General features: G+C 40.0%; 1 protein-coding gene across 2 annotated transcripts in view; it reads right to left on the minus strand.

Moving 5' to 3' along the window:
• EPB41L2 (erythrocyte membrane protein band 4.1 like 2) overlaps positions 1–27648 on the minus strand; it is a 392946-nt gene that overhangs the window by 123927 nt on the left and 241371 nt on the right. The window lies entirely within an intron of this gene.

Here is a 27648-nt window from a genome sequence, read left to right on the forward strand (position 1 = left end):
AATGGTTAGAGAAAGTAAGTTTATAAACACAGAAAGCACGTCAGTGGTTGCCTAGGGCTGGGGGAGAGAGTGGGGATTAACTACAAGCAGGCATAAGGGAGTTTTTGGAGTGATGGAAATGTTCCAAAACTGAGCTGTGGATAAACAAAATGTGGTATATATACACAATGCAATATTATTTATCCTTAAAAAGAAAGGAAAGTCTGACACATGCTACAACATAGATGAAACTTGAAGGCATTAGTATATTAAGTGAAATAAGCCAGTCGCAAAAGGACAAATACTGTATGATTCAACTTATATAGGTACCTAGTGTAGTCAAATTCAGAGAGACAGAAAGTAGAATGGTGGTTTTCGTGGCTGGAAAGAAAGGGGAATGGGTAGTTATTGTTTAACAGGCATAGAGTTTCAGTTTAGCAAGATACAAAGGAGTTCTGGAGATGGCTGCAGTAAGAGTTGCCCAACAGTGTGAATTACTTAATACCAATGAGCTATACATTTAAAAATAATTAAAATGGTAAATTTTATTTTATCTGTATTTTACAATTTAAAAACACTTTATTGTGGTTATAGTTGCACAACTCTATAAATTTACCAAAAATCTTTGAATTATACACTCACAATGGGTGAGTGTTATGATATGTAAACTGTGCTTCAACTAAGCTATTAAAAAGACCCTGAAAGAAAAATAAAGACCTTATCCCCAGGCTGAGAGATTTGTCTTAGGAATAATGACAAAACTAAAACAAACCTACTCTGAGAAAGACTAGAACCAAGATTTCCCAGGCTCAAGGTGACCTTCCTGCAATACAACTACCTGTTAGAACAAAATTACACACTCTTCAGAGGAAGATAACAGAATTCCCCATTGTCTGTAATTTATTATTACTGTATCAAGTATGTATGCAATTAAATCTCACTACATGTAGGAAAAATAGAAAAAGGTGACTCATAGTCAAGAAAAAAAATTAGTTAATAAAAACAGGCCAGGAGATGGTCCAGATGTTGGAAATAGAAGAAAGAGACTTTGAAATCACTAAAAATATTTAAGGACTCTACAGGAAAAGATTAGTAGGATAGATGAGAAGACACAGAATTTTAGAAGCTATAAAGAATTTGTAGAAAATTTGAGAAAGAAAAGTACCAAATGAAAATATTAGAACTAAAAAATATAATATTTGAAATAAAAAATTCAGTGGATCGCTCTAAAAGAAGATTGGCCATAACAGAGAAAACAATTAGTGAATTTGAAAGCAGCTCAATAGAAGTCATCCAAACATAAGTGCAGAGAAAGAACATAGTTTTAAAAAATAAACAGAATATGAATTATCTGTGGAATAGCATAAAGCAGTCTAAGACACATGTCATTGGAGTCCCAGAAGGAAAGAAGAGAAAGCATTGGGCAGAAAATTATAGTTAAAGAAATAAGGACCAAAATTTTTCTAAAGTTGATCTCAACCCACAGATCCAGGAAGCTCAGTGAAACCCAAGCAGGATTAAAAACAAATAAAACCACACCTGGTAGCATCAAAGGAAACTTCTAAAAATGAAAGGTGAAAAGAAAAACCTTTAAAGCAACCAGAGTTTTAAAAGACTCATCCCATGAAGGGAACAACAACAACAATTAGGGCTTTTATCAGAAAGAATAGAATTCAGAAGACAATAGAACCACATCTTTATAAAAAACTGAAAAAAATCCCAAACTGTCAAATATTCTATACCTAGCAAAAACATTGTTCAAAAATGGAGGTGAGTCTATACTACAAAGCTACAGTAATCAAGACAGTATGGTACTGGCACCAAAACAGACATATAGATCAATGGAACAGGATAGAAAACCCAGAGATAAACCCACGCACATATGGTCACCTTATCTTTGATAAAGGAGGCAAGAATATACAATGGAGTAAAGACAGCCTCTTCAATAAGTGGTGCTGGGAAAACTGGACAGGTACATGTAAAAGAGTGAAATTAGAACACTCCCTAACACCATACACAAAAATAAACTCAAAGTGGATTAAAGACCTAAATGTTAGGCCAGACACTATAAAACTCTTAGAGGAAAACACAGTCAGAACACTATATGACATAAATCGCAGCGAGATCCTGTTTGACCTACCTCCTAGAGAAATGGAAATAAAAACAAAAATAAACAAATGGGACCTAATGAAACTTAAAAGCTTTTGCACAGCAAAGGAAACCATAAACAAGACCAAAAGACAACCCTCAGAATGGGAGAAAATATTTGCAAATAAAGCAACTGACAAAGAATTAATCTCCAAAATATACAAGTAGCTCATGTAACTCAATGTCAAAAAAACAACCCAATCCAAAAATGGGCAGAAGACCTAAATAGACATTTCTCCAAAGAAGATATACAGACTGCCAACAAACACATGAAAGGATGCTCAACATCATTAATCATTAGAAAAATGCAAATCAAAACTACAATGAGGTATCACCTCACACCGGTCAGAATGGCCATTATCAAAAAATGTACAAACAATAAATGCTGGAGAGGGTGTGGAGAAAAGGAAACCCTCTTGCACTGTTGGTGGGAATGTAAATTGATACAGCCACTATAGAGAACCTACCATATGACCCAGCAATCCCATTACCAGGAATACACCCTGAGAAAACCATAATTCAAAGAGTCATGTACCACAATGTTCATTGCAGCTCTATTTACAATAGCCAGGACTTGGAAGCAATCTAAGTGTCCATCAACAGATGAATGGATAAAGAAGATGTGGCACATATATACAATGGAATATTACTCAGCCATGAAAAGAAACAAAATTGAGTTATTTGTAGTGAGGTGGATGGACCTAGAGTCTGTCATACAGAGTGAAGTAAGTCAGAAAGAGAAAAACAAATACCATATGCTATAACATATATATATATGGAATCTAAGAAACAAGAAATAAAATGGTCATGAAGAACCTAGGGACAGGACGGGAATGAAGATGCAGACCTACTAGAGAATGGACTTGAGGACACAGGGAGGGGGAAGGGTCAGCTGGGACATAGTGAGAGAGTGGCAGGGACATATATACATTATCAAATGTAAAATCAATAGCTAGCGGGAAGCAGCCGCATAGCACAGGGAGATCAGCTCAGTGGTTTATGTCCACCTAGAGGGGTGGGATATGGAGGCAGGGAGGGAGACACAAGAGGGAGGGCATATCAGGATATATGTATATGTATAGCTGATTCAGTTTGTTATACAGCAGAAACTAACACACCATTGTAAAGCAATTACACTCCAATAAAGATGTTTTAAAAAGTGAAAGAAAAAAAGTCTGGGCAAGATTAAGAGAAAATTTTCATTCTTTTCCATTTTACAATGTGATTTGGAGATTCATCCCCACCAGTGCACAGAGGTGTTCACATGCTCTTTTATATTCATCTTTTTTTTTTTTTTAGAAAATTTTCAAAAGATCTCCATTGGCCCAGATTGGTTGGTATTCTAGCTTGTATTCTGTCAGTTATTTCACATTCTAAATAAAATTATTTTTCTCCTGTTCTGCATCTTTCATGTTCTCACAAGGCACTTTTCAGGATCCCCTGCACTCCAGTTACAACTTTATTCTCTATCTCCTTGTCTACAGTACTAGCATTATAATGTTTGTGAATCTTCTACAATAAGATGAAAATGCAACTCTTACATTGTCTGCCCAGTCCAAGACTTCCCCTGATCAGAGAGCTGCCTACATTTAGGTGAGCTTCTTATATTCACACAGAACTCAATCATTCAACAAATATTTATTAAGCACCTTCCATCTGCCAGGGAGTATTATAAGAGCTGGAAATTAGCAGTGAACAAGACAGAAAATAGCCTATTCTAATCAGGTTTTGGAGATAGACAGTCAGGAAGCAAGCAGTAAATGCATGTTCTTATATATGGCAAAAATAAAATGGGATAATTAGATAGGGTGTACAAAAGTAAAAGGTACTTTATATTAGATGCCTATAGAAAGTGTCTCTGAGATGCCGTTATAACTGACACTTAGAAGGTGAAAGAAAACCAGACACATGGGTACCTGGGGTAGAATATTCCAGGCAGAGGAAACCATAGGACAAGGGAATTACTGGCCTAGCTCAGTGACAGAGAGAGTCAGAATGACCAGAGATGGGGAGAGAACTGTGAGGTCTATGAGATCCCCTCCCAATAATCTGGAGCTAAGACCTAAGAGAAACTAAGACTAGGGGTCCTATGAGCAAAATCATTAACTGCCCAACCTTTTGTGTTCTCCTAGACCTATCTTAGAATTGTCAGGTCACCAGAAAGCATAGTCCCAGAATCACTTTATGTCAGTTTCTCAGTAATGGATATTCACCAGCTTTACAAACAATTATAAGACACACTAGGGCTTCCCCGGTGGCGCAGTGGTTGGGAGTCCGCCTGCCGATGCAGGGGACGAGGGTTCGGGCCCCGGTCCGGGAGGATCCCACGTGCCACGGAGCGGTTGGGCCCGTGAGCCATGGCCACTGAGCCTGCGCGTCCGGAGCCCACAACAGTGAGAGGTCCGCGTACCAAAAAAAAAAAAAAAAAAAAAAAAAAAAGACACACTATTTCACTTCGGTTTTTTCTGTCCTGTCATGTCATGTCCAACATAGTAACATCTCTGGAGGTCGAAATAACAAAGAAAGCATAGAAATTAATTCTATGACACCAGATAATGGTGTTAGGGAATTAAATATTGTTGTCGATGATTAAATAACATCAGAAGAAGCCAAAAACACACTACAAGCCCCCTTCAGCCCTGGGATAGAGAGAAGTAAGAGATGAGAGAGAAAGGATCCTGCAGGGAACCAGCATCAGATCCTGCAAGAATATTAGGGCCTTAACTCAGGAAAGGGTGTTGTTTAGAGGACTAGAGGGAAAGAGGAAAAACTTGGTCACTCCCTGTTTCCCTTGCGTCAGTCTTTCCACTGGAGAAGAGAAATGAGTGTCAAGCATTTTTGTTGGAAGCATTTTTGCTGAAGACGTTAAAGCTGACTCTGGGTCTTACACAACTAAATTAGCTGGAGAAGATAGAATGCTCTTTTCGCATTTTTATTTGTTGTTAAGTATTAACCAGCAAGCAAATTTTAAGACCAGAAATTATTGACCCCATAATTCTATCTTTTTAATAAAATCTAATTCAATAAAAATTTTATTTTTTTCAATCTCCATTTCCAGTCTTTTTTCCTAGACTCACTTATAGGTAACATTGTAGTGATGGTTTTATAGGTACAATCTCATGATTTGTAGTGCTGGGGGGTATTTTGAAAGGAGAAAGTTGGCTCTATTTCTGGTCATCTGAGAGGAAGTAGGCTGGACTGTCTGTGTGGAACACAGCTCTGGTTTTTAAATTTTCACAACAGAATGACAACTCTGCCTTCTGTGCATCTGGTCTCCAAGCATGTGGTTCTCACTTTTATCAGCAACATAAACTTCATGCAGAACAAGCACTTGTCAGCGAAATTGACTGTCATCCAAAAGCTCTTATATCCAACAGGACAGAATCGAATGGACAAGCACACCACCTATTTTTTTAGATTTACCAAGCTCTATGTTGGTATTGTTAGCTCAGTAGAAAGTACAGGTCCAGAATCACACTATCTCAGCTCTTCATTTCACACTGTATTCTTTATAAAGGGTTGATACTGGAAGGTTTCATGCAAGAAGTACCTTTGTCCCCTTTTCACTGTGAACTAGATTTACCTATGAAAAAAGACGCACATTGTGAATCAATTGTGAGTCTTCATTCCAGAAAAATGTTGCTTTCAGCAGAGCTTTCTCATATGCTTCCCTTTTCCAAAAATTAAACCATAAAAAGAGGATGATGTGACCCAATGCACCTTGCGGTTTGGCTCAGCTTCTTGGAAAGTCAGCCACGTTTGCGACCCAGTACAGCAAACATTTCACTTCAGATTATTTGTTAACATCTCTTCCTGCTCTTTATAAATAGTTTTAGTTTTCATCATTAAATTTGCGCTGTGTTATCTTTTACAAGTCTTATCGAATCTTCTATAATATATTTAATACGTACCCAAAGTGGTACATACTCAAAGTCTAAGGAATAGTTCAGGGAGTCAGGACAATTCTGTGGACCAAAGGCGCCAAGCTTTCAGTGACCTCATTGCAACTCTATGACTAGAGAAAGGAGGACATTCCTGCAGGAGTATTGCTTAAACAAATACAGTGAAAAAATATTCTCTGTAGCAGAGAATACATGCCTGACCACAGTGAAGGACTGGTGGGGGGAAATAGTGAAGCAGGAAGCTGGAAAGACATCAGGGTCAATCTGTAGAATGCTTTGAACATCAAGTTTATGAGTTTAATTTCCCGTAAGTAATTTTTGAGCAGGAAAGAGACTGATGAAATTACCTGGATGATTTTGACCAAGTTGCCACCATTAATAGATCTACATCCCTCTGGAGGATAGATTGTTTGTTTTATGGGATGTTGAGAGTTTATTTTTATTTTTTATTTTTTTTTTATTTTTTTATTTTTGCGTTACGCAGGCCTCTCACTGCTGTGGCCTCTCCCATTGTGGAGCACAGGCTCCACAGCATGTGGGATCTTCCCGGTCCGGGGCACGAACTCGTGTCCCCTGCATCGGCAGGCAGGCCCTCAACCACTGCGCCACCAGGGAAGCCAGAGAGTTTATTTTTAGATATTAAATTTTACATCCCAGTAGGATATCTTGGTGGAAATGCCTAATAAAGTCTGAGATGGGCATCTGGAACTTGCTATCAATGTCAGAAAGACAGATTTAGGAATTATCTGTATAGAGGAGCATTAGAGAAGCAATGAGAAGAGATGAGTGCTCTGGGCTCATTCTCCTTCAGTAAACATTTTAAATAACCCCAGAGAGCTACCACATCCAAAAAGAAGACTAGACTCTGCTCAATTAGAGGGCAGGTGGTGACAATAGGGCACTCGAATGTCCTCAAAATGACGCCTCCCCTTAGTCCAACAAATAGGCTAAATTTAGAACAGTCTTTAGTTGCTTCTTTACTAGGATTAAAGAGTTCATGAACATTTTTTTTTGCAAGGGGGTAATAAATAATGAAGCTGAGATGCAGAATGAAGAAGAAAATGTACGCTGTCTATAAACTGAGAAAACAAATTCCTTAGAGAATAACGAAAAAGCAATACTGCCAACTCAGCTAGGGGAAAATGAATAGGAGGCAGTGCCTCAAGGTTGGTCAGTGACACCCTCAAATTGCAAATATTACCTAATGTCAAGAGAAATAAGCTCACACTCTGAGAAGCCACAGCCCGCTGTTAAAATCACTTGAGAGAATAGGAGGAAAGAGAAAAATAAAGGTAACCCTGGCACCTTTATAGCAAATGTAAGACCTTTCGGAAGTGTGACTCAGGCATTATAAATGAGCAATGTAAGTTAAATTCAAAAATAGCGTGGTTCTAATAGTATATTGTCAGAACTGGTTAGCCTGAAGTTGGCCATGTGGAAAAGAGAATGTTGCAGAATGGGAAGTTCAGTGTGACCTATGGGGAGATGAGCGTTAGCATGCGGGGATGAGGCTATAGGAGATGAAAGTGGAGAATTAAGGGACACAATGACAGGTCCAGGAGTTTGGCCTCCAACCTGAAGGTAATAGGATTTATCAGAAATTTGTAAGGAAGGGGAACAACAGATTCCCATTTATGTTGGAAACGGGGACTCCAGTGCCGGTGCATACAGCCTCCTGGAGTGGGCCTGAGACCACCAGAAGGGGGCCAGCTAGAGGTCTTGCAATAAGCACTGCTGAGGACTTGCCCTAGGAAACCACTGGGCAACAGCGTGGTGTGGGAAGAAGGGGTAAGTGACCATTATCCTTTCAGTAGAGTCATGGGCTTTAGAAAGCCAGTCTCTAAGTCAACTTTTTAATCACCATCCCTCTTATCCTTCATGCTTTTTTACAAATCGGTCTTCCAGGCAATACAACTTTCTTGGAAGTGAGGAGAAAGGGCATATAGAAACAATAACACCTCACTTAGCAAAATAAACTATAGAATCTCCAGGGTTATTGTAGGGCTCAAGAAAGGATGCTGAGGCATGAACTGTTGTCCTCAATTTCCTCTTCCTTTTGAGAGTTTTTCTTTTGATTCTCATGTTCCCAATACATGGATCCTAAAGGATATGAAGTCTACCTTCAAGCTCTGATTATACCGGACAAAGCTCTTCCCAAGTTTCCTCTTAGCACTGCCAAGAAATGCTATGACAATGCAGATCCAAAATGGAAATCTGGAGAGAGACACCGGATCTTCTAAGCTCAGCCCCTGGGGCAAGCCTTCAGGTCAGATCACAAGTGTATTGGAAACTTTAGCACTTGGATGCATACAGACCTGAGTTAAGCTCAAATCCTAACTCTCCTAAATATTCTTATGATCTTAGCCAGGTCCTCAAATGCTCTCAGTCAGTAATATATGACTCAAAGGGCAGTTGAGACAACTTAGAGATAGATACCATTGAAAAAGTAACTGACACTACACGGGCATGTGTATAAGTTAGTAGTTTAATTTGGCTGCTGGCAAGAGATCCAGGGCTTCCCTGGTGGCGCAGTGGTTGAGAGTCCGCCTGCCGATGCAGGGGACACGGGTTCGTGCCCCGGTCTGGGAAGATCCCACATGCTGCCGCGCGGCTGGGCCCGTGAGCCGTGGCCGCTGAGCCTGCGCGTCCGGAGCCTGTGCTCCGCAACGGGAGAGGCCACAGCGGTGAGAGGCCCGCGTACCGCAAAAAAAAAAAAAAAAAAAAAAAAAAGAGAGAGATCCAACTCCAGTGAATTAAACACACAAGGGTTTATTCTCCTTCAGAAAAGAAGCCCAGGGGTAGGAAGTCCAAGGCTGGTGTGACAGATCCAGAAGTCTTTAGGAGCCCAGACACCTCCTATTTTCAATCTCTCTGAAGTCACTGCATGGTCAATATGGCTGCTGGGCACAGTGGAGGGGAAAAATTCAACCCTCCCTTCCGGGAGCCTGTCCAGAAATAACTGTCATTTACATCTCTGACCAGAAATTAGTCACACAGTGATACCTAACTGCAGAGTAGACTGGAAAACCTAGTTTTTCAGCTGGGCACACTGCCCTGGGTTCTTTTACAAAAAAGGAAGAATTGGCATTTGATAGGTTCTGTCTGCTACAACTTTCATTAAATGTTAGTCCCCTTCACTTTCAATATAAAAACATTCAATGTAGAATTTAACATCATATCCTCAATTTTTATTGATCAGTGACACACTAAATGGGCAAATAATATTTCTGCATCTTTTAAGAAATTCTTAATATATCATCCAAAGTGTTCACTGTTCCTTAACTTAGGCAATAAATTAGTGGCAGATCAAAAATCCATTTCTTCTGATTGAAGAGATTTTTCTGGTTTGTTTTTCCTTTTATCAGATAAGAGCTACATTTTTTATTTTCTTATATTTTGCTTTGGCTTACCACTGTGTACTTCATTTTAACATAAACCTTCGTCTAAATTCCAGATACAATCATCTCCAATTATTTTCTTAATTGGTTCTTGAACTTTTACTCTTATTTTAATAATTCTTAGAGAATTTGCATGTCAGATTCTTTTGAAAGTTTAAGGAGGCTGAAGTAACAAATCTAAAGGTTTGGCACTTGTTCAGAGTTCCTTTGAACTGTTCTTCAGCTCCAGTGCTTAAATAATTAATAGATAGTTGAAAACTTAGTTTCCAAGGCACTTTATGAAGAGAATCACCATTAAACTAATGCCAATAATGTCTTAAGATCTGGGAGTACAACTGTTTTCATTCATTTCAAATATGATGTTACTGAGTAGGCAACAGACTATAGTGAAATCCATTTTAAGGAACATTAAAGCCTCATACAATTTTCCAGAACTAGAACTCTGGTGATGGCCAAATACTTTTAAGGAACTAAATCTAATATGACAAGAAACAAGAATTGCTACATGACAGCATTTAATAAAATGGACATTTCAGAGAGGAAAAAAAATCACAAGAGAAATGGAAAAATTCATAAGATAAAAAGCAGAATGTGCCATATGATGCTGTTTAGAGGGCAAAATGCTGAAAAGTTAACAAATGAAGATTATTCAATGGTCCTGGCTTTAAAATAACAAAACACAAAAAAGTAGGATTCATCTGCTTAGGACAAGTGGAGACATTTCTTTTTTTCTCAGCTGCCCACTGTAAGAGAGCATATATTAAGAGATGAAGGAATAAGCTGAGACCAAAAAAAAAATGTGTTCTGATAATCTTCAACTAGAAAGAAAGCTGATTTTTTTTTTTTTTTTTTTTGCTGTATGCGGGCCTCTCACTGCTGTGGCCTCTCCCGTTGCAGAGCACAGGCTCCGGACGCGCAGGCCCAGCGGCCATGGCTCACGGGCTTAGTTGCTCCGCGGCATGTGGGATCTTCCCGGACCAGGGCACGAACCCGTGACCCCTGCATCGGCAGGCGGATTCTCAACCACTGCGCCACCAGGGAAGCCCCAGAAAGCTGATTTTTAAAAATGAATCCGCTGTCCTCTCTCCTCACCTCACATGTCTCACCTGATTTCCCATGAGGCACTCTAACTCCCTATCCTCTCCAAATTGACCTGTTTCCTCCCAGAGCCCCAGCCAAGCTGTGCACCTCTTTAATGTGCCCTATACATCCCTGTCTTCATGTCTTTCCTCAACATCTTCCTCCTCGGGAAAGTCTCACGTAGGTATATCTTAACCACCCTTTCGGGACCAGCTAAAACCTATGTTTTCTGACAGTTTCTGCCATTATTATAATTTTTTCTCTAAATTCTCTTGCACTTGGGTCTGCCATACAACACAGCCTATGTACGGACTAATAGTTTTGAGGTTCTTTTACATACGCTGGTCTTTTTTAGAGGGGAGGTCACACATAGTATGGAAACCACATCCCATGTTCTGATGATGTAACTGTGCCTGATGCAAAGCTGAGCACAGATAGTGCTACTATAGAGAGGGCAACGCAGAATCCAGTGCTTTCGGGATGCATTTTCTCCTTCTCTCTCTGCATGCAATTATTAACTCTCCCAGGAACAGTCAACCATTAGCACCTGGTGATCTTTTGACCTCCTTGGTGGTTCTCCTCCTTGAGAAGCAAAGCATCAGGGAGAGAGAGGTGAATTGAGGGGTTTAAATTTCAAAGACTGAACTGGCTTAGTTCTAAAGTACTTTGCCCTTTGACACCCTCTGAAGGATCCTCTGCCTCATTCTATAGGATTCTAACAGTCACACTGCCACAGTATTTGCCAGAAAGTCTAGGGATCATTGTATTTTATGCCCTTTTTTCCTTATATCATTCCACAAATATTTATTGAGCACCCACTATATCTTCAAGGAATCATCCTATATACTAGGGATACAGCACTGATTAATATAGTCAAGCCCTTGCAGTGGGGTAAATAGTGGCCCTCCTAAAGATATGTCCATCTGGAACCTATAAATTCAATCTTATTAGGGAAAGGAACCTTTGCAAAGGTAATTAAGTGAAGACTTTTGAGATAAGATCATCCTGGATTAGGATGGGTCCTAAATCCCATGATAAGTCTTTAGAAGGGAAGGGGAAACAGAGACACAGACACAGAGAAGCACAGGGGAGCAGGCCATGTGAACACGGAGGCAGAGATTGAGGTGATGTACCTAGGAGTCATGCAATGCCAGGATTGTCCAGTCGCCAGAAGCTGGGAGAGAGGCAAGCAGGCACTCTCCACCAGAGCCCTCAGAGGGAACTCAGCACTGCTGACACCTGGGGCTCAGCCTTCTGGCCTCAGAACTCTGTGAGAACACACTTCTGTTGTTTTAAACCACCAGGTCTGTTATCATTTGTTTCAGCAGTCCTAGACAACGAATGCATCCTCTCATGGTACTTATCATTATAGCAAAAAGTCAAAATAAACAAGGAAGTGTAATACAGTGAAAGGTAAGTGCATAAAGAAAACAAAACAGGACAAAGTGTAAGATGTCACCAAGAGCTACTTTAGAGAGTGAGGAAGATGATTGAATCTCTTCTAGTACTTCCTGGGAAATAATATTTGGAAAGAAAATTTATGAAGTCCAAATTAATTAACTTGTTAAGTAATTTTTCCATGGGATTTTTAGAGTATTTTCTTCTGGTCATTTTAAGGCATAAGTGAGGTGTTAGTTTTTCCAGATATCTGGTCTAGGGCATCATTAACACTTATCTAATAACCTGGAATGGACAGTACAGATTACTCTGAGTGGTGGCCATATCATGTAACTTAAGACTAAAATAAAATGATGAAATAAATCATTTATTCAGGAAATAGATAACAAATGTCATCACAATTAAACATCATCCACATTATATTTCTTCATATAACAATTAGTTGAGTACCCATTATTTTCATGATATTATGAAAATGTTGAGGATACAGAAAATACAGTAAAATAGATGTGATCTTGTGCTAGAGGAGTCTGCAGTCTATGGGGAAATACTGACATTGAATAAGTAATTTCAAGTAAAAAAGGATGTTTAAATATACATTCTTTTTTCATATATATATATTCTTTTTCATTATGGTTTGTCATAGGATATATACTTCAATTAAAAAAAAAAGAATGTTTAAAAATAAAACAAGTGGGAATTCCCTGGCAGTCCAGTGGTTAGGACTCTGCGTTTTCACTGCCAGGGCCTGGGTTCAATCCCTGGCCGGGGAACTAAGATCCTGCAAGCCCTTGTGGGATAGCCATGGTGTGGCCAAAAAGAAAAAGAAAAAAAGAAATGATTTTTTAAAATAAATAAAAAATAAAAATGAGACAGGTATAGGATAAGGCAGGAGGTGGGAGTCATACAGAGAGGTAGACAGTAAAGACCTCCCTGTCTTGAATATTTCCTTAATTCAGCAAATATATCCTAAGGGCAACTACATCCCAGGCACTGTTTTAGTCATCTGGGATATATATCAATGAACAAAATAGGCCAAGATCCCTATTCTCATATGGATATACCTACCCAGGGAGACAGGCAAAAATAGACCCAGTAAATGGATTATTTAGTGTTGTACAATAATAGGTCAGTGCCATGGGAAAAGGAAAACGTAGAGCAGGGTAAGTAATATTGGGAGTGAGAGGTAGGAGACAGGATTGCCATTAATATAGGAAAGCAGGAATAGTGTCATTGAGAAGGTGACATTTGAGCAAAGATTTGAAGGAGAGGATGAAGTTAGCCAAGCAGACACATGAGCCAAAAGAATTCCAGTAGCAACAGCCAATGCAAAGGCCCTACGGCAGAGTGTACCAGGCTTGTCCAAGAAACAACCAGGAAGCCAGTGTGGCCGAAGTGGAGGGAATGAGAAGAGAGTAGTGGGAGGCGAGATTAGAGATGTAACCTGGGACCATCTGGTCCAGGACCTCATAAGCTATTGTGACACTTACTTCTCTCATAATGAATGGAGCGCCGTCCTGAGAAGTGTGTTTCCCTTAACTTCGTATAGTCTCAGTGCCTTCATGGCTCAACTTTAATGTGACTCCTAACTTGACTATCAGAGATATTTGCTGTTGCCGATAGAAAGTTTGTAATTCCTTCCACTAAGAGCCACATAGAGTCTTCTCCCCCTCCCCCCGGTGCTACCCACACACAACTAGGAAAATTGCACCCTGGTGAATAGAAGGGCTTGCCAGAACTCTGACAGGAAAATGGCATGAGTGCATTTATTACAGGGGAAAGAATAAATCCCATTCATAAATCAAAGGGAGCTAATTTTAAAATGTCATCTAGCCCACCGTCACTCTGGGAAGGTGTGGGAACGAAGATGAACGGTCTTCCATTTGACACGCCGGTGGAGGGACGTCTGAACACCAAGTCACACGCCCGAGTGTTTTTCATCCTGTCAAAAGTATAAGATAAAACTGGGCCAAGGGAACGTTTTTCACTTTCAACAGGACAATGAGAAAAGTGTACCCTGAAGTATGAAGAAAAGAGGAGAATATCTCCTTGCTTGGAAAACCATTCAAAAGCATGGCCAGGCAAGAAAACAAAGTAACCCAGGAGACAACCAGGCTTTGATGTTGTTCTTCAGATGAAAGTTCTGAGAGAAACAGGAGTGCCCTACTCGCCCAGAGGAGGGCTATTAGATGAGCAACAAGGAAAAGAGGAATCCTGCACAACAAGTTCTATTCTCCACGTACAGGACCCACCTTGAACCAGAAACCACGATGCAGTTTTCTTCTTCAAACAAAATAAAGATCCATAGTCTCTACAATGACATAATTGCAAGCCAGGAAAACTGCCGGGTAGGAACAGGACTTAGAGAAGTGGATCTCAGGCAAGTAGCCTCTTACACCTAGAACAAGCAACCCAGGTATCGTGCCCTAGGTATCAGCTGCATAGCCTACACTACATTTCCAAAACAGGCTCAAATGTCTTCAGAAGCCGTGTTTTGCTTCCGGTTATAAATAAATAAGTCCTGGGGATATAATGTTCAGCATGGTGACTGTAGTTAAAAACACCGTATTGTATGTTTGAAAGTTGCTAACAAAGTAAATCTTAAAAGTTCTGATCGCAAAAAGAAAAAGGTGTGACTCTGTGTGGTGATGGATGTTAGCTAGATTTATTGTGGTGATTATTTCACAATATATACAAATATTGAATCATTATGTTATACACCCGAAACAAACATAATGTTATATATCAATTGTATCTAAGTATTTTTTAAAATTACCCTTTGTATTTTTAGACAGATTCCTTATAAATTCTTAACCTTGTCGGGGGCAGGGCAGTGGGGAAGGGGACGTTGTGCTTTGCTTTTATCTGAACTACAACTCCTATAACTGCGAACAATAAAAAACACATCAATCCCCATAAATATAGACTCTTCTAAACAAAAGGTCCTGGAGATTATCTTAGACAATACCATCATTTTACTGAGGAAACTGAGTTCACTAAACAGTATATAAAAGAGTTCCAAGTCTCTGTCAACTGGCTGGTGTTTTTAAGAGGTGAATTTTGAAGCTTTGAAGAAGTCAAAGTGCTAGAAACTCTGCTTAATTTGTTTCTCCTCATGTTAAAGTCAATTCAGTTCCAAACAGGAATAATTGTACTATGGAACTCCAGGAGGTATCATTCATACTGTGGCCAACAGCAAAGCTCCTCCTGGAATTATGCAGTGCAGAGTCTGGACAGATCTACTCAATGGTCCTTCCCAGAGATTCCCTTAGTTATTAGTCGTGGGTTAGGTAAAAGGATGCTTTGACTTTCAGTGCAGATTTTGAAATGACCTGCTTTGACTTCATTCTTTCAGAAGTTGGTTAAGTGCAAAGTTTGACTAAAACAAAATAAGAAGAGCTATTCAGAAGACATTGCCTCTGTAGGGGACGAAAAAAACTCTTCCTCTACCTTACTAGGTTCTCTGGCTGGGACCCTAGAAATTAAACTGACAAAAGACAGATTAATAAGAGAAAAACAGTTTATTAATACGTGCAGCACACATACACTCAGGAGAAACTGACAAGTAACTCAAAGGGGTGGTTATAACTTGGGGCTTATATAGCATCTTAACAAAGAACAGTGCATTTGCAGAGAAGTGACAAGACAGAGAAAGGGGGTTTAGCTTTTAGGGGCCAGAAACTGTGGAAAAGTAAGTATATGGGCAGAACTAATGGAAGATGAGGGTTATTTTAGTAAGGTTTGTTATGTAGATTCCTCTTGTTCTTCTCTGGGCTGGTTAAGAGTCTAGAGTTGTCTCCCTTAACTAAGAACCTAAGAGTTGTCATCCTCCTGGTATGAGAGGGTGAGACACCTTTACAAATGGAAATTATGTCCTGCTTTTAGGTAAATGAGAGGAAAGAGGAGAGTTTTTAAAAATCTGCTGTTTCTCAATTTTCTTCAACTCAAAATAACCTTTATAGCAAAGCGGCATATTTCTAGCTGAACAGTCACAACCACTGTGAATAGGAGATCATGGTCGCCCCAGGCAGAAATTATCTCCTCTTCTATTTCCACCATCCCTATTCAGGCTGTCCTTAGACAGATCTATTGTTATGGGTTCTTCACCTTGATACAGAGTGGCCTCCTTAGCCTCATCTCTGAGTTGCTTTGCTGTTCCTACTTTATGAACACCAAATTGTAGCTCCCTGTAACCACCTTCCTGTTTTCTGCCTCTAAACTTTTTTCATATTGCTTCCTTTGCTTAGAGCCCCTCCCACTCATTCATCACCTGGCCAACTCTCATGCATCTTTCAGGACTAAGGTCAGATCTGACCCTTCAGAAAGTCTTCTCAGGCTTCTTCTCCTTAAACCACTGGCTATGAGAAGTGATCCTCCTTTAAGCAAAAGTACTCCATGCATTAAAATTTCTTGTTTCCTTCCACTAAATTATAAGCTCCTTCAAATCATAGTTACAGAAATTGCAGAGATTAGCTAACACATTGTGTCTTTAGATCCTGCTCCTGGTCAAGTTTCCATGCCCAAGCAATTGGGCAGTTAATCCTCAGATAACATTCACCATTGGCTATACTCACTACCCCGGAACATCCCCAAGTAGGTTATAATCACATCATCTGATCATTTCTTGTGGGCAATCAGTTGCATATTCTGACTCATTCCCTGATCCCCTAATATCTTTAACCCTGAGATTCCATGGCCAGTCAGAGAATCCATTTGGGGAAGTGAGTAAGCCAAATATTTAAAGTACCCGAGGGGTAAAGTTGGCCTTGCTTATAGGTGTGGTCAGCCATTGCTCACCTATCTGGGTGACTTTGATTGTGATAACTGCCTTGGAGACTGAAAGACCATTAGTAGAGATAAACCCCTGAATCAATGGTCAACTGATTCAGGGAGGACTAGTTCATGTTGCCCTAATTTTTACAAGTCTGGCTATTACCAGAAAAGAAATATGTATTAAATTCCACTGGTCTTGCATGGCTTCAAAAGCTATTCGGAGAGCCAGATCAATAATAGTTCATGAATCATTCTCACATAGAAGGATGCTTGCTGACCAGGAAAGCAGACTCTCCCCGAGTCAAGTCTAAAGAAATATTGAAAATTTTGTGCCTATAACTGAAAGTTGTTTGTCATGGTTAGATAGAACACGCTATGCAAAATTACTCAGAAAACTTTAAAGCAGTATATAATTATCATAATTAAATTCTTTCTCTCCAATTCCCCTTTTTCTAGATTTCTTGGTATATAGAAAAAATTATCCATCTTCTTTATTTCTTTAATATATTAGACATTGATTGGCACAGAGAAGGTATTCAAAATATATTTATGGGGTAAATGAAGTGACGAAAGAGCAAGAAAGATACAAATTTAAAATGACTGAAGTACCTCCTTCTAAGAAACACCAAGAACACAGTGAGCGCCATGGCCCTCCGTACCCTCATTTTTATCACGAAGGGGTTGAAGCAGTGTAACTGCAAGTGGAGGCCGGCTGCTCGCCACTCAAAAGCCCAAAAGCCAGCAAAGAGGCAAGCTTGGTGGAAAGGAAAGTTTGCTTTATTTCGGATGCCAGCAACCAGGGTGGGAGGGCAGACTCCTGTCCAAAGGTCGACTCCCCCCGCCTGCCACTATCAGGGGACAAGAGTTTTTATAGACGGAGGGAGAGGGCTACATGTAGAAACAGCACAGTCAGCTCTGACAGTCATCCTGACATTGGTCCTGCGGTGGTCTGACCAGTATCATCGAGAGAGATTGTTTCAGGCACAGCTCATTTTCATTTCCAGGGTCAGTTTGTTCCCATTTCTTTGAGGCCAGCTCTCGGAATTGTGGAAGCTTATGTCATGGCTACAGTCTGGTCATGATGTAGTTAACTTCTTCTGCCTGGTGGGGATTTCAGTATCTACAAGACAGCTCAGAGGCTATGGCTCAGAATATTATCTCTAGCCCTTGAAGAGGAACTAAGGGTCCTTGACTATGCTTGATGATTAAACTATTATTATTTAGTCTTGTTGGACTGTTTTCCTTTGCTTCTGCATTTTCTCACTTCTCTGATTAAAATTATTCTTTGGCTAAAGTTTTTCCATAGACAAAAGGCAGACAGAGGACATGTGGGGAGGACCATAGCATCCTGCTCTGTTTCACTAGGTGATCTTGAAAGCTCTCTTCAAGAGCTTTGTGACCCTGGACGTAGCTTCTACGTTAACCATCTACTTTTTATTTATATTTGTTATTGTGAGGCCCCTTTCTTCTTTCAACTTGCTTTCAGAAAATGCTAACATGCCTATGTTTACAGATGATTTTTTTCATTGGGAACATTTAAGGTAGGCTGTGTCCTAATAGCATCTAGACAATACAGCTCTCTCATCAGTAAATTGAATTTACTCATTACTGTAAGTGAGTTTCCTCCAAAGAGTTAATATTGTTCAACAGATACAGATTCATGGCAACTTCAACCAATGGAGATGGCATTGACTGACTTAAAAGATGGATACTATCCCATTCTCATATATACTCTGTGTCAAGTCCATTTCAATTCAACAAGTATTTCTTTAGGACTGATTGTGTGTCAGGCATTGTGCAAAGCACTGTCCCCTAGGTCCACAGCCTGTATTTAGTTTGCATTACATGCACAAATTTTAAAAATAAATTAATTTCCTGCATGTAAATAAACCTCCAGATAATCTAAGAAACTAAGCTTTAAAGTGCTTTTTGTCAAATATATAATTACCTTGGAGCAGCCTTATAAGCCTTAAGAGGCCAACAACCCAAGTCACAGAGGACCATAGGCTCACTGCAGTGTCCCCTAATCTACCACGATTACCAACAATGATGCCTATCTTCCCTACACATTATGTGGACTGTGTACCAGACAGGGTATGTGTACCCAAAAGAATCTCGAAACACAGCCTGGCCTTCAAGGATTTTATGACACTGTAAAGAATTCTTTGTTTAGTCAAACCTCGGCTCTGTTGAAGGTCAGCAAACTACAAAACATGACAAAGGAAAAGTATCCACATATCCACGGTCTGCAAAGAGAAAACACACAATGGCTATCAAGAACAAGTTGGAATGAGACAGGAGACAAACTGGAAAGCGAGCTAGAGAGCCAATGATTCCACAATTAATAGAAGATTAAAATGCCTCAAAGAAATTTTTGCTTAGGGCATCCCAAATATCTACACTGCTGTCAGTCACCATTCCACGAGTTGTGAATTTTTGCACTTAAAACAGGATGTCCATAGACACCATAAAATACTATGAGGGGCTTGTGGTATATTCACTTAATTGAATCTGAAACAGAAAGTGACTAATCCTTATTAAACTTTCAGAAGGAAAACATTTGTACGATCACATTTGTAATGTCAATATTTAATGCCTCACTTTTTATTTATTTGTTTATATCTTTATTGGAGTATAATTGCTTTACAATGGTGTGTTAGTTTCTGCTGTACAACAAAGTGAATCAGTTATACGTATACATATATCCCCACATCCTCTCCCTCTTGAGCCTCCCGCCCACTCTCCCTATCCCACCCTTCTAGGTGGTCACAAAGCACCGAGCTGATCTCCCTGTGCCATGCTGCTGCTTCCCACTAGCTATTTTACATTTGGTAGTGTATATATGTCCATGTCACTCTCTCACTTTGTCCCAGCTTCCCCTTCCCCTGCTGTGTCCTCAAGTCCGTTCTCTATGTCTATGTCTTTATTCCTGCCCTGCCACTAGGTTCATCAGTACTGTTTTTTTTAGATTCCATATATGTACGTTATAATGTCTCACTTTAAAAAAAATCTTCTTATGGGGAATAATCCTTGCTTCTTATTTGGTATACTATTGATGAAGAAAGAGAACGTAATTGAGGGAAGTTTAAGGAAAAGTGAGCAGAGAAAGAAAAGGTGTCAAATATTAAAGAAAAGTCTACCAGCTATTTTTTCATAAAAGAATCTAGCTCTGGTAATTGTAAAGCTACTTGACAACAGTTACAGTTGTATAACAGTCAAGTCTCATTCGTTTGGAATTCAGCAAGTCGGAGAAATAAAATCAACTTTCAGCACTGGTGTGAATAATCCAGGGCATCATTTTATCTGCTCTATAACGAAGAACCCAATAAACCCTTCTTCAGCTGGGAAACTTTTGAATAAGACAAGCTGACAGTGAGAAGAATTAAATTATTCTGCTGTTTACGCTCCCCTCCTATTGGCAAACCATGATCATTATTCATCGAACATTCTTTTTCTAGTCATGGCACTGATGCTACACTTATAAAAGCAGACAGTTCTAAATACCTGTCATGCAGAAACTCAGAACCCTTTCCTGTTGGCTGTGAAATGCTTTTGGCTTTCAAGAAGGCATCATTGAACCCATCAAATATATGCAGCTAAGGTAATATGGGAATATAATAAATACTTTCAGGGGGTAGAGGGAGGAGAAAAAGAGAGAATGAGAATTAGAAGGGGGAAAAGGAAGAATATAGTGTCTTACATAAGCATTAAGATAATCAGGATGTAAAACACTTCTTTCTCCTGGATTCTAATACATACATCAACCTTTCTAACTCACTTAACTCGTGTAAACGGTTGTCATGAATTTCCAAACTCAACTGGAAACAAGTAAAGGAAAACCCAGAAGGCACTCAAGCAATGTGTAGTCACCTTAGATATACTTTTACTCACCCACTTTTTTCAGGGAAGGCTTTTGTGAAGCCAGGAAGTGTAATGTGGCAGCAGATAACATATGGAAGTGTACGGAAATTTAAATGCTATTCCTGACTCTCTGCCTAACGCCCTGTCTGATCTCTACCTTTCCTTGATCCTGGTTTTCACATTTATAAGTGAACTTCTGAGACGGCCTTGAACTAGCCTCCCAGGCTCCAATCTGTTCTCTGCTCACAGCCATCCTCTATGCAGTGCCAGCGTTTTCTGTCACATATACCTACTCATGCTTCTACCATGACTGAAACATCTGCTACCGCCTCAAACAGATAGGATAAAATCTGGCTTCTTAGCAGGCCCTTGGCAATCTAACGCTACCAATATTTCCATCTTTATCTGCCACCTCTCCCCTGGTCCCATCCTTAAGCCACCCCATGTATCCATCGTTCCCTGAACACACCACACTTTTACTTTCATATGGGCTGTTCCCACTTCTTGGATCCCCTCCTTCCCCCACCCCCGACATCTCTATGGTAATATCACAGTCACCTGACACTCAAGGTCCTTTCAAACACTAGATTTCATTGGGGACACTTTCTCCAAGCTTACAGATCAGTGTAGCCACTTGTTTTAAAATGCAGGTTTTAGTATTATTCAGGTAAGGCCAAACAGACCAGGAGATGATTGCTATTGAAAAAGATAGCTTGAGAGAGGAGCTTCAAGATGGCGGAAGAGTAAGACGTGGAGATCACCTTCCTCCCCACAGATACATCAGAAATACATCTACACGTGGAACAACTCCTACAGAACACCTACTGAACGCTGGCAGAAGACCTCAGACCTCCCAAAAGGCAAGAAACTCCCCACGTACCTGGGTAGGGCAAAAGAAAAAGGAAAAGAGACAAAAGAATAGGGACGGGACTTGCACCAGTGGGAGGGAGCTGTGAAGGAGGAAAGGTTCCCACACACTAGGAAGGCCCTTCCCGGGCGGAGACTGCGGGTGGCGGAGGGGGGAAAGCTTCAGAGCCACGGAGGAGAGCACAGCCACAGGGGTGCGGAGGGCAAAGTGGAGAGATTCCCACACAGCGGATCAGTGCCCACCAGCACTCACCAGCCCGAGAGGCTTGTCTGCTCACCTGCCAGGGCGGGCAGGGGGCTGGGAGCTGAGGCTCAGGCTTCGGAGATCGGATCCCAGGGAGAGGACTGGGGTTGGCAGCGTGAACACAGCATGAAGGGGGCTAGTGCTCCACGACTAGCCGGGAGGGAGCCCGGGGAAAAGTCTGGAACTGCCGAAGAGGCAAGAGACCATTGCTTCAGGGTGCGTGAGAGGAGAGGGAATTCAGAGCACCGCCTAAACAAGCTCCAGAGACAGGCGTGAGCCGCGACTATCAGCGTGGACCCCAGAGACGGGCATGAGATGCTAAGGCTACTGCTGCCGCCACCAAGAAGCCTGTGTGCGAGCACAGGTCACCATCCACACCTCCCCTCCCGGGAGCCTGTGCAGCCCGCCAATGCCAGGGTCCCGGGATCCAGGGACAACTTCCCCGGGAGAATGCACGGCGCGCCTCAGGCTGGTGCAAAGTCATGCTGGCCTCTGCCGCCGCAGGCCCGCCCCGCATCCGTACCTCCCCGTGGGCTGACTAAGCCAGAGCCCCCGAATCAGCTGCTCCTTTAACCCCGTCCTGTCTGAGAGAAGAACAGACGCCCTCAGGCGACCTACACGCAGAGGTGGGGCCAAGTCCAAAGCTGAACCCCAGGAGCTGTGCGAACAAAGAAGAGAAAGGGAAATCTCTCCCAGCAGCCTCAGGAGCAGCGGATTAAATCTCCACAATCAACTTGATGTATCTTGCATCGGTGGAATACCTGAATAGACAACGAATCATCCCAAATTGAGGAGGTGGACTTTGGGAGCAATGATATATATATATTTATTTATTCTGCAGAGCAGAATAAAGAAAAAAAGAATGAAAAGAACTGAGGACAATCTAAGAGACCTCTGGGACAACATTAAACACACCAACATTCAAATTATAGGGGTCCCAGAAGAAGAAGAGAAAAAGAAAGGGACTGATAAAATATTTGAAGAGATTATAGTTGAAAACTTCCCTAACATGGGAAATGAAATAGTTAATCAAGTCCAGGAAACATAGAGAGTCCCATACAGGATAAATCCAAGGAGAAACAAACCAGGACATATTAATCAAACTATCAAAAATTAAATACAAAGAAAAAAATATTAAAAGCAGCAAGGAGAAAAACAACTACACACAAGGGAATCCCCATAAGGTTAACATCTGATCTTTCAGCAGAAACTCTCCAAGCCAGAAGGGAGTGGCAGGACATATTTAAAGTGATGAAGGAGAAAAACCTACAACCAAGATTGCTCTACCTGTCAAGGATCTCATTCAGATTTCATGGAGAAATTAAAACCTTTACAGACAAGCAAAAGCTAAGAGAATTCAGCACCACCAAACCAGCTTTACAACAAATGCTAAAGGAACTTCTCTAGGAAGGAAACACAAGAGAAGGAAAAGACCTACAATAACAAACCCAAAACAATTAAGAAAATGGTAATAGGAAAATACATATCGATAATTACCTTAAATGTAATTGGATTAAATGCTCCAACCAAAAGACACAGACTGACTGAATGGATACAAAAACAAGACCCCTATATATGCTGTCTACAAGAGACCCATTTCAGACCTAGGGACACATACAGACTGAAAGTGAGGGCATGGAAAAAGATATTCCATGCAAATGGAAATCAGAAGAAAGCTGGAGTAGCAATTCTCATATCAGACAAAATAAACTTTAAAACAAAGACTATTACAAGAGACAAAGAAGGACACTACATAATGATCAAGGGATCGATCCAAGAAGAAGATATAACAACAGTAAATATTCATGCACCCAACACAAGAGCACCTCAATACCTAAGGAAAATACTAACAGCCATAAAAGGGGAAATCAACATTAACACAATCATAGTAGGGGACTTTAACACCCCACTTTTACCAATGGACAGATCATCCGAAATGAAAATAAATAAGGAAACACAAACTTTAAATAATACATTAAACAACATGGACTTAATTGACATTTATAGGACATTCCATCCAAAAACAACAGAATACAGTTTCTTCTCAAGTGTTCATGGAACATTCTCCAGAATAGATCATATCTTGGGTCACAAATCAAGCCTTGGTAAATTTAAGAAAATTGAAATCGTATCAAGTATCTTTTCCGACCACAATTCTATGAGACTAGATATCAATTACAGGAAAAATCTGTAAAAAATATAGACACATGGAGGCTAAACAATACACTACTTAATAACAAAGAGATCAATGAAGAAATCAAAGAGGAAATCAAAAAATACCTAGAAACAAAAGACAATGAAAACACGATGACCCATAACCTATGGGATGCAGCAAAAGCAATTCTAAGAGGGAAGTTTATAGCAATATAATCCTACCTTAAGAAAGAAGAAAAATCTCAAATAAACAACCTAACCTTACACCTAAAGCAATTAGAGAAAGAAGAACAAAAAAAACCCAAGAGTTAGCAGAAGGAAAGAAATCATAAAGATCAGATCAGAAATACATGAAAGTGAAATGAAGGAAAAGATAGCAATGATTAATAAAACTAAAAGCTGGTATTTTGAGAAGATAAACAAAATTGATAAACCACTAGCCAGAGTCATCAATAAAAAAAAGGGAGAAGGCTCAAATCAATAGAATTAGAAATGAAAAAGGAGAAGTACCAACTGACACTGCCAAAATACAAAGGATCATGAGAGATTACTACAGCAACTATATGCAAATAAAATGGACAACCCGGAAGAAAGGGACAAATTCTAAAAATGCACAACCTTCTGAGACTGAACCAGGAAGAAATAGAAAATATGAACAGACCAATCACAAGCACTGAAATTGAAACTGTGATTTTAAATCTTCCAACAAACAAAAGCCCAGGACCAGATGGCTTCACAGGCAAATTCTAACAAACATTTACAGAAGAGCTAACAGCTATCCTTCTCAAACTCTTCCAAAATATAGCAGAGGGAGGAACACTCCCAAACTCATTCTACGAGGCCACCATCACCCTGAAACCAAAACCAGGCAAAAATGTAACAAATAAAGAAAACTACAGGCCAATATCACTGATGAACATACATGCAAAAATTCTCAACAAAATACTAGGAGACAGAAACCAACAGAACATTAAAAGGATCATACACCATGGTCAAGTGGGGTTTATCCTAGGAATGCAAGGGTTTTTCAATATACACAAATTGATCAATGTGATATACCATATTAACAAATTGAAGGAGAAAAACCATATGATCATCTCAATGGATGCGGAGAAAGCTTTTGACAAAATTCAACACCCATTTATGATAAAAACCCTCCAGAAAGTAGACACAGAGGGAAATTTCCTCAACATAATAAAGGCCATATATGACAAATCCACAGCCAACATCATCCTAAATGGTGAAAAACTGAAGCCATTTCCACTAAGATCAGGAACAAGAAAAGGTTGCCCACTCTCACCACTATTATTCAACATAGTTTTGGAAGTTTTAGCCACAGCAATCAGAGAAGAAAAAGAAATAAAAGGAATCCAAATCGGAAAAGAAGTAAAGCTGTCACTGTTTGCAGATGACATGATACTATACATAGAGCATCCTAAAGATGCCACCAGAAAACTACTAGAGCTAGTCAATGAATTTGGTAAAGTAGCAGGATACAAAATTAATGCACAGAAATCTCTTGCATTCCTATACAATAATGATGAAAAATCTGAAAGTGAAATTCAGAAAACACTCCCATTTACCACTGCAACAAAAAGAATAAAATATCTAGGAATAAACCTACCTAAGGAGACAAAAGACCTGTATGCAGAAAACTATAAGACACTGATGAAAGAAATTAAAGATGATACAAATAGATGGAGAGATATACCATGTTCTTGGATTGGAAGAATCCACATTGTGAAAATGACTATACTACCCAAAGCAATCTACTGATTCAATGCAATCCCTATCAAACTACCACTGGCATTTTTCACAGAACTAGAACAAAAAAATTCACAATTTGTATGGAAACACGAAAGACCCCGAATAGCCAAAGCAATCTTGAGAACGAAAAATGGAGCTGGAGGAATCAGGCTCCCTGACTTCAGACTACAAAGCTACAGTAATCAAGACAGTATAGTACTCGCACAAAAACAGAAATATAGATCAATAGAACAGGACAGAAAGCCCAGAGATATACCCACACACATATGGTCACCTTATCTTTGATAAAGGAGGGAAGGCTATACAGTGGAGAAAAGACAGCCTCTTCAATAAGTGGTGCTGGGAAAACTGGACAGGTACATGTGAAACTATGAGATTAGAACACTCCCTAACACCATATACAAAAATAAGCTCAAAATGGATTAAAGACCTAAATATAAGGCCAGAAATTATCAAACTCTTAGATGAAAACATAGGCAGAACACTCTGTGACATAAATCACAGCAAGATCCTTTTTGACCCACCTCCTAGAAAAATGGAAATAAAAACAAAAATAAACAAATGGGGACCTAATGAAACTTAAAAGCTTTTGCACAGCAAAGGAAACCATAAACAAGACCAAACAACAACCCTCAGAAGGGGAGAAAATATTTGCAAATGAAGCAACTGACAAAGGATTAATCTCCAAAATTTACAAGCAGCTCATGCAGCTCAATATCAGAACAACAAACAACCCAATCCAAAAATGGGCAGAAGACCTACATAGACATTTCTCCAAAGAAGATATACAGATTGCCAACAAACACATGAAAGAATGCTCAACATCATTAATCATTAGAGAAATGCAAATCAAAACTACAATGAGATATCATCTCACACCGGTCAGAATGGCCATCATCAAAAAATCTACAAACAATAAATGCTGGAGAGGGTGGGGAGAAAAGGGAACACTCTTGCACTGCTGGTGGGAATGTAAATTGATACAGCCACTATGGAGAACAGTATGGAGGTTCCTTTAAAAACTACAAATAGAACTATCATACGACCCAGCAATCCCACTACTGGGCATATACCCTGAGAAAGCCATAATTCAAAAAGAGTCATGTACCAAAATGTTCATTGCAGTTCTATTTACAATAGCCAGGAGATGGAAGCAAGCTAAGTGTCCATCATCAGATGGATGGATAAAGAAGCTGTGGCACATATATACAATGGAATATTACTCAGCCATAAAAGAAACGAAATTGAGTTATTTGTAGTGAAGTGGATAGACCTAGAGTCTGTCATACAGAGTGAAGTAAGTCAGAAAGAGAAAAACAAATACCATATGCTAACACATATATATGGAATCTAAGAAAAAAAAGTCATGAAGTACCTAGGGGTAAGACGGGAATGGAGACGCAGACCTACTAGAGAATGGACTTGAGGGTGTGGGGAGGGGGAAGGGTAAGCTGTGACAAAGTGAGAGAGTGGATGGACATATATACACACTACCAAACACAGAATAGATAGCTAGTGGGAAGCAGCCGCATAGCACAGGGAGATCAGCTCAGTGCTTTGTGACCACCTAGAGCAGTGGGATAGGGAGGGTGCGAGGGAGGGAGACGCAAGAGGGAAGATATATGGGGACATATGTATATGTATAACTGATTCACTTTGTTATAAAGCAGAAACTAACACACCATTGTAAAGCAATTATACTCCAATAAAGATGTTTTTTAAAAAATGAAGACCCTAAAAAAAAAAAAAAAAGAAAGAAAAGATAGCTTGTTATTCACAGTTCCCAAGAGAAGGAGGCAAGCCATGCCATACAGGGCCACACAGGGAAGCACCAGGGTCAGCTGGAAAGCAGACGAATGAGGGAAAAATGTGAACAAGAGCCTTTATTGTCCTTTCTGCCAGAAAGGCAAGACAGGGCAAGGTAAGAAGGCTTAGTGTTGGTTAGTTTGAATAACTCAGCAGGCTCTGGCATATAGGGGTTATTTCTAGCTGTCTAGTACCTGGCCCTAGTGTGATTAGGGCAGAGGAATATTAGCCGTGAGTATGAACACCCAGTAGAGGAGGGTTGTGTGATCTC

Source organism: Kogia breviceps, chromosome 13 (genome assembly GCF_026419965.1).
Source record: "Kogia breviceps isolate mKogBre1 chromosome 13, mKogBre1 haplotype 1, whole genome shotgun sequence".
NCBI lineage: Eukaryota > Metazoa > Chordata > Mammalia > Artiodactyla > Physeteridae > Kogia > Kogia breviceps.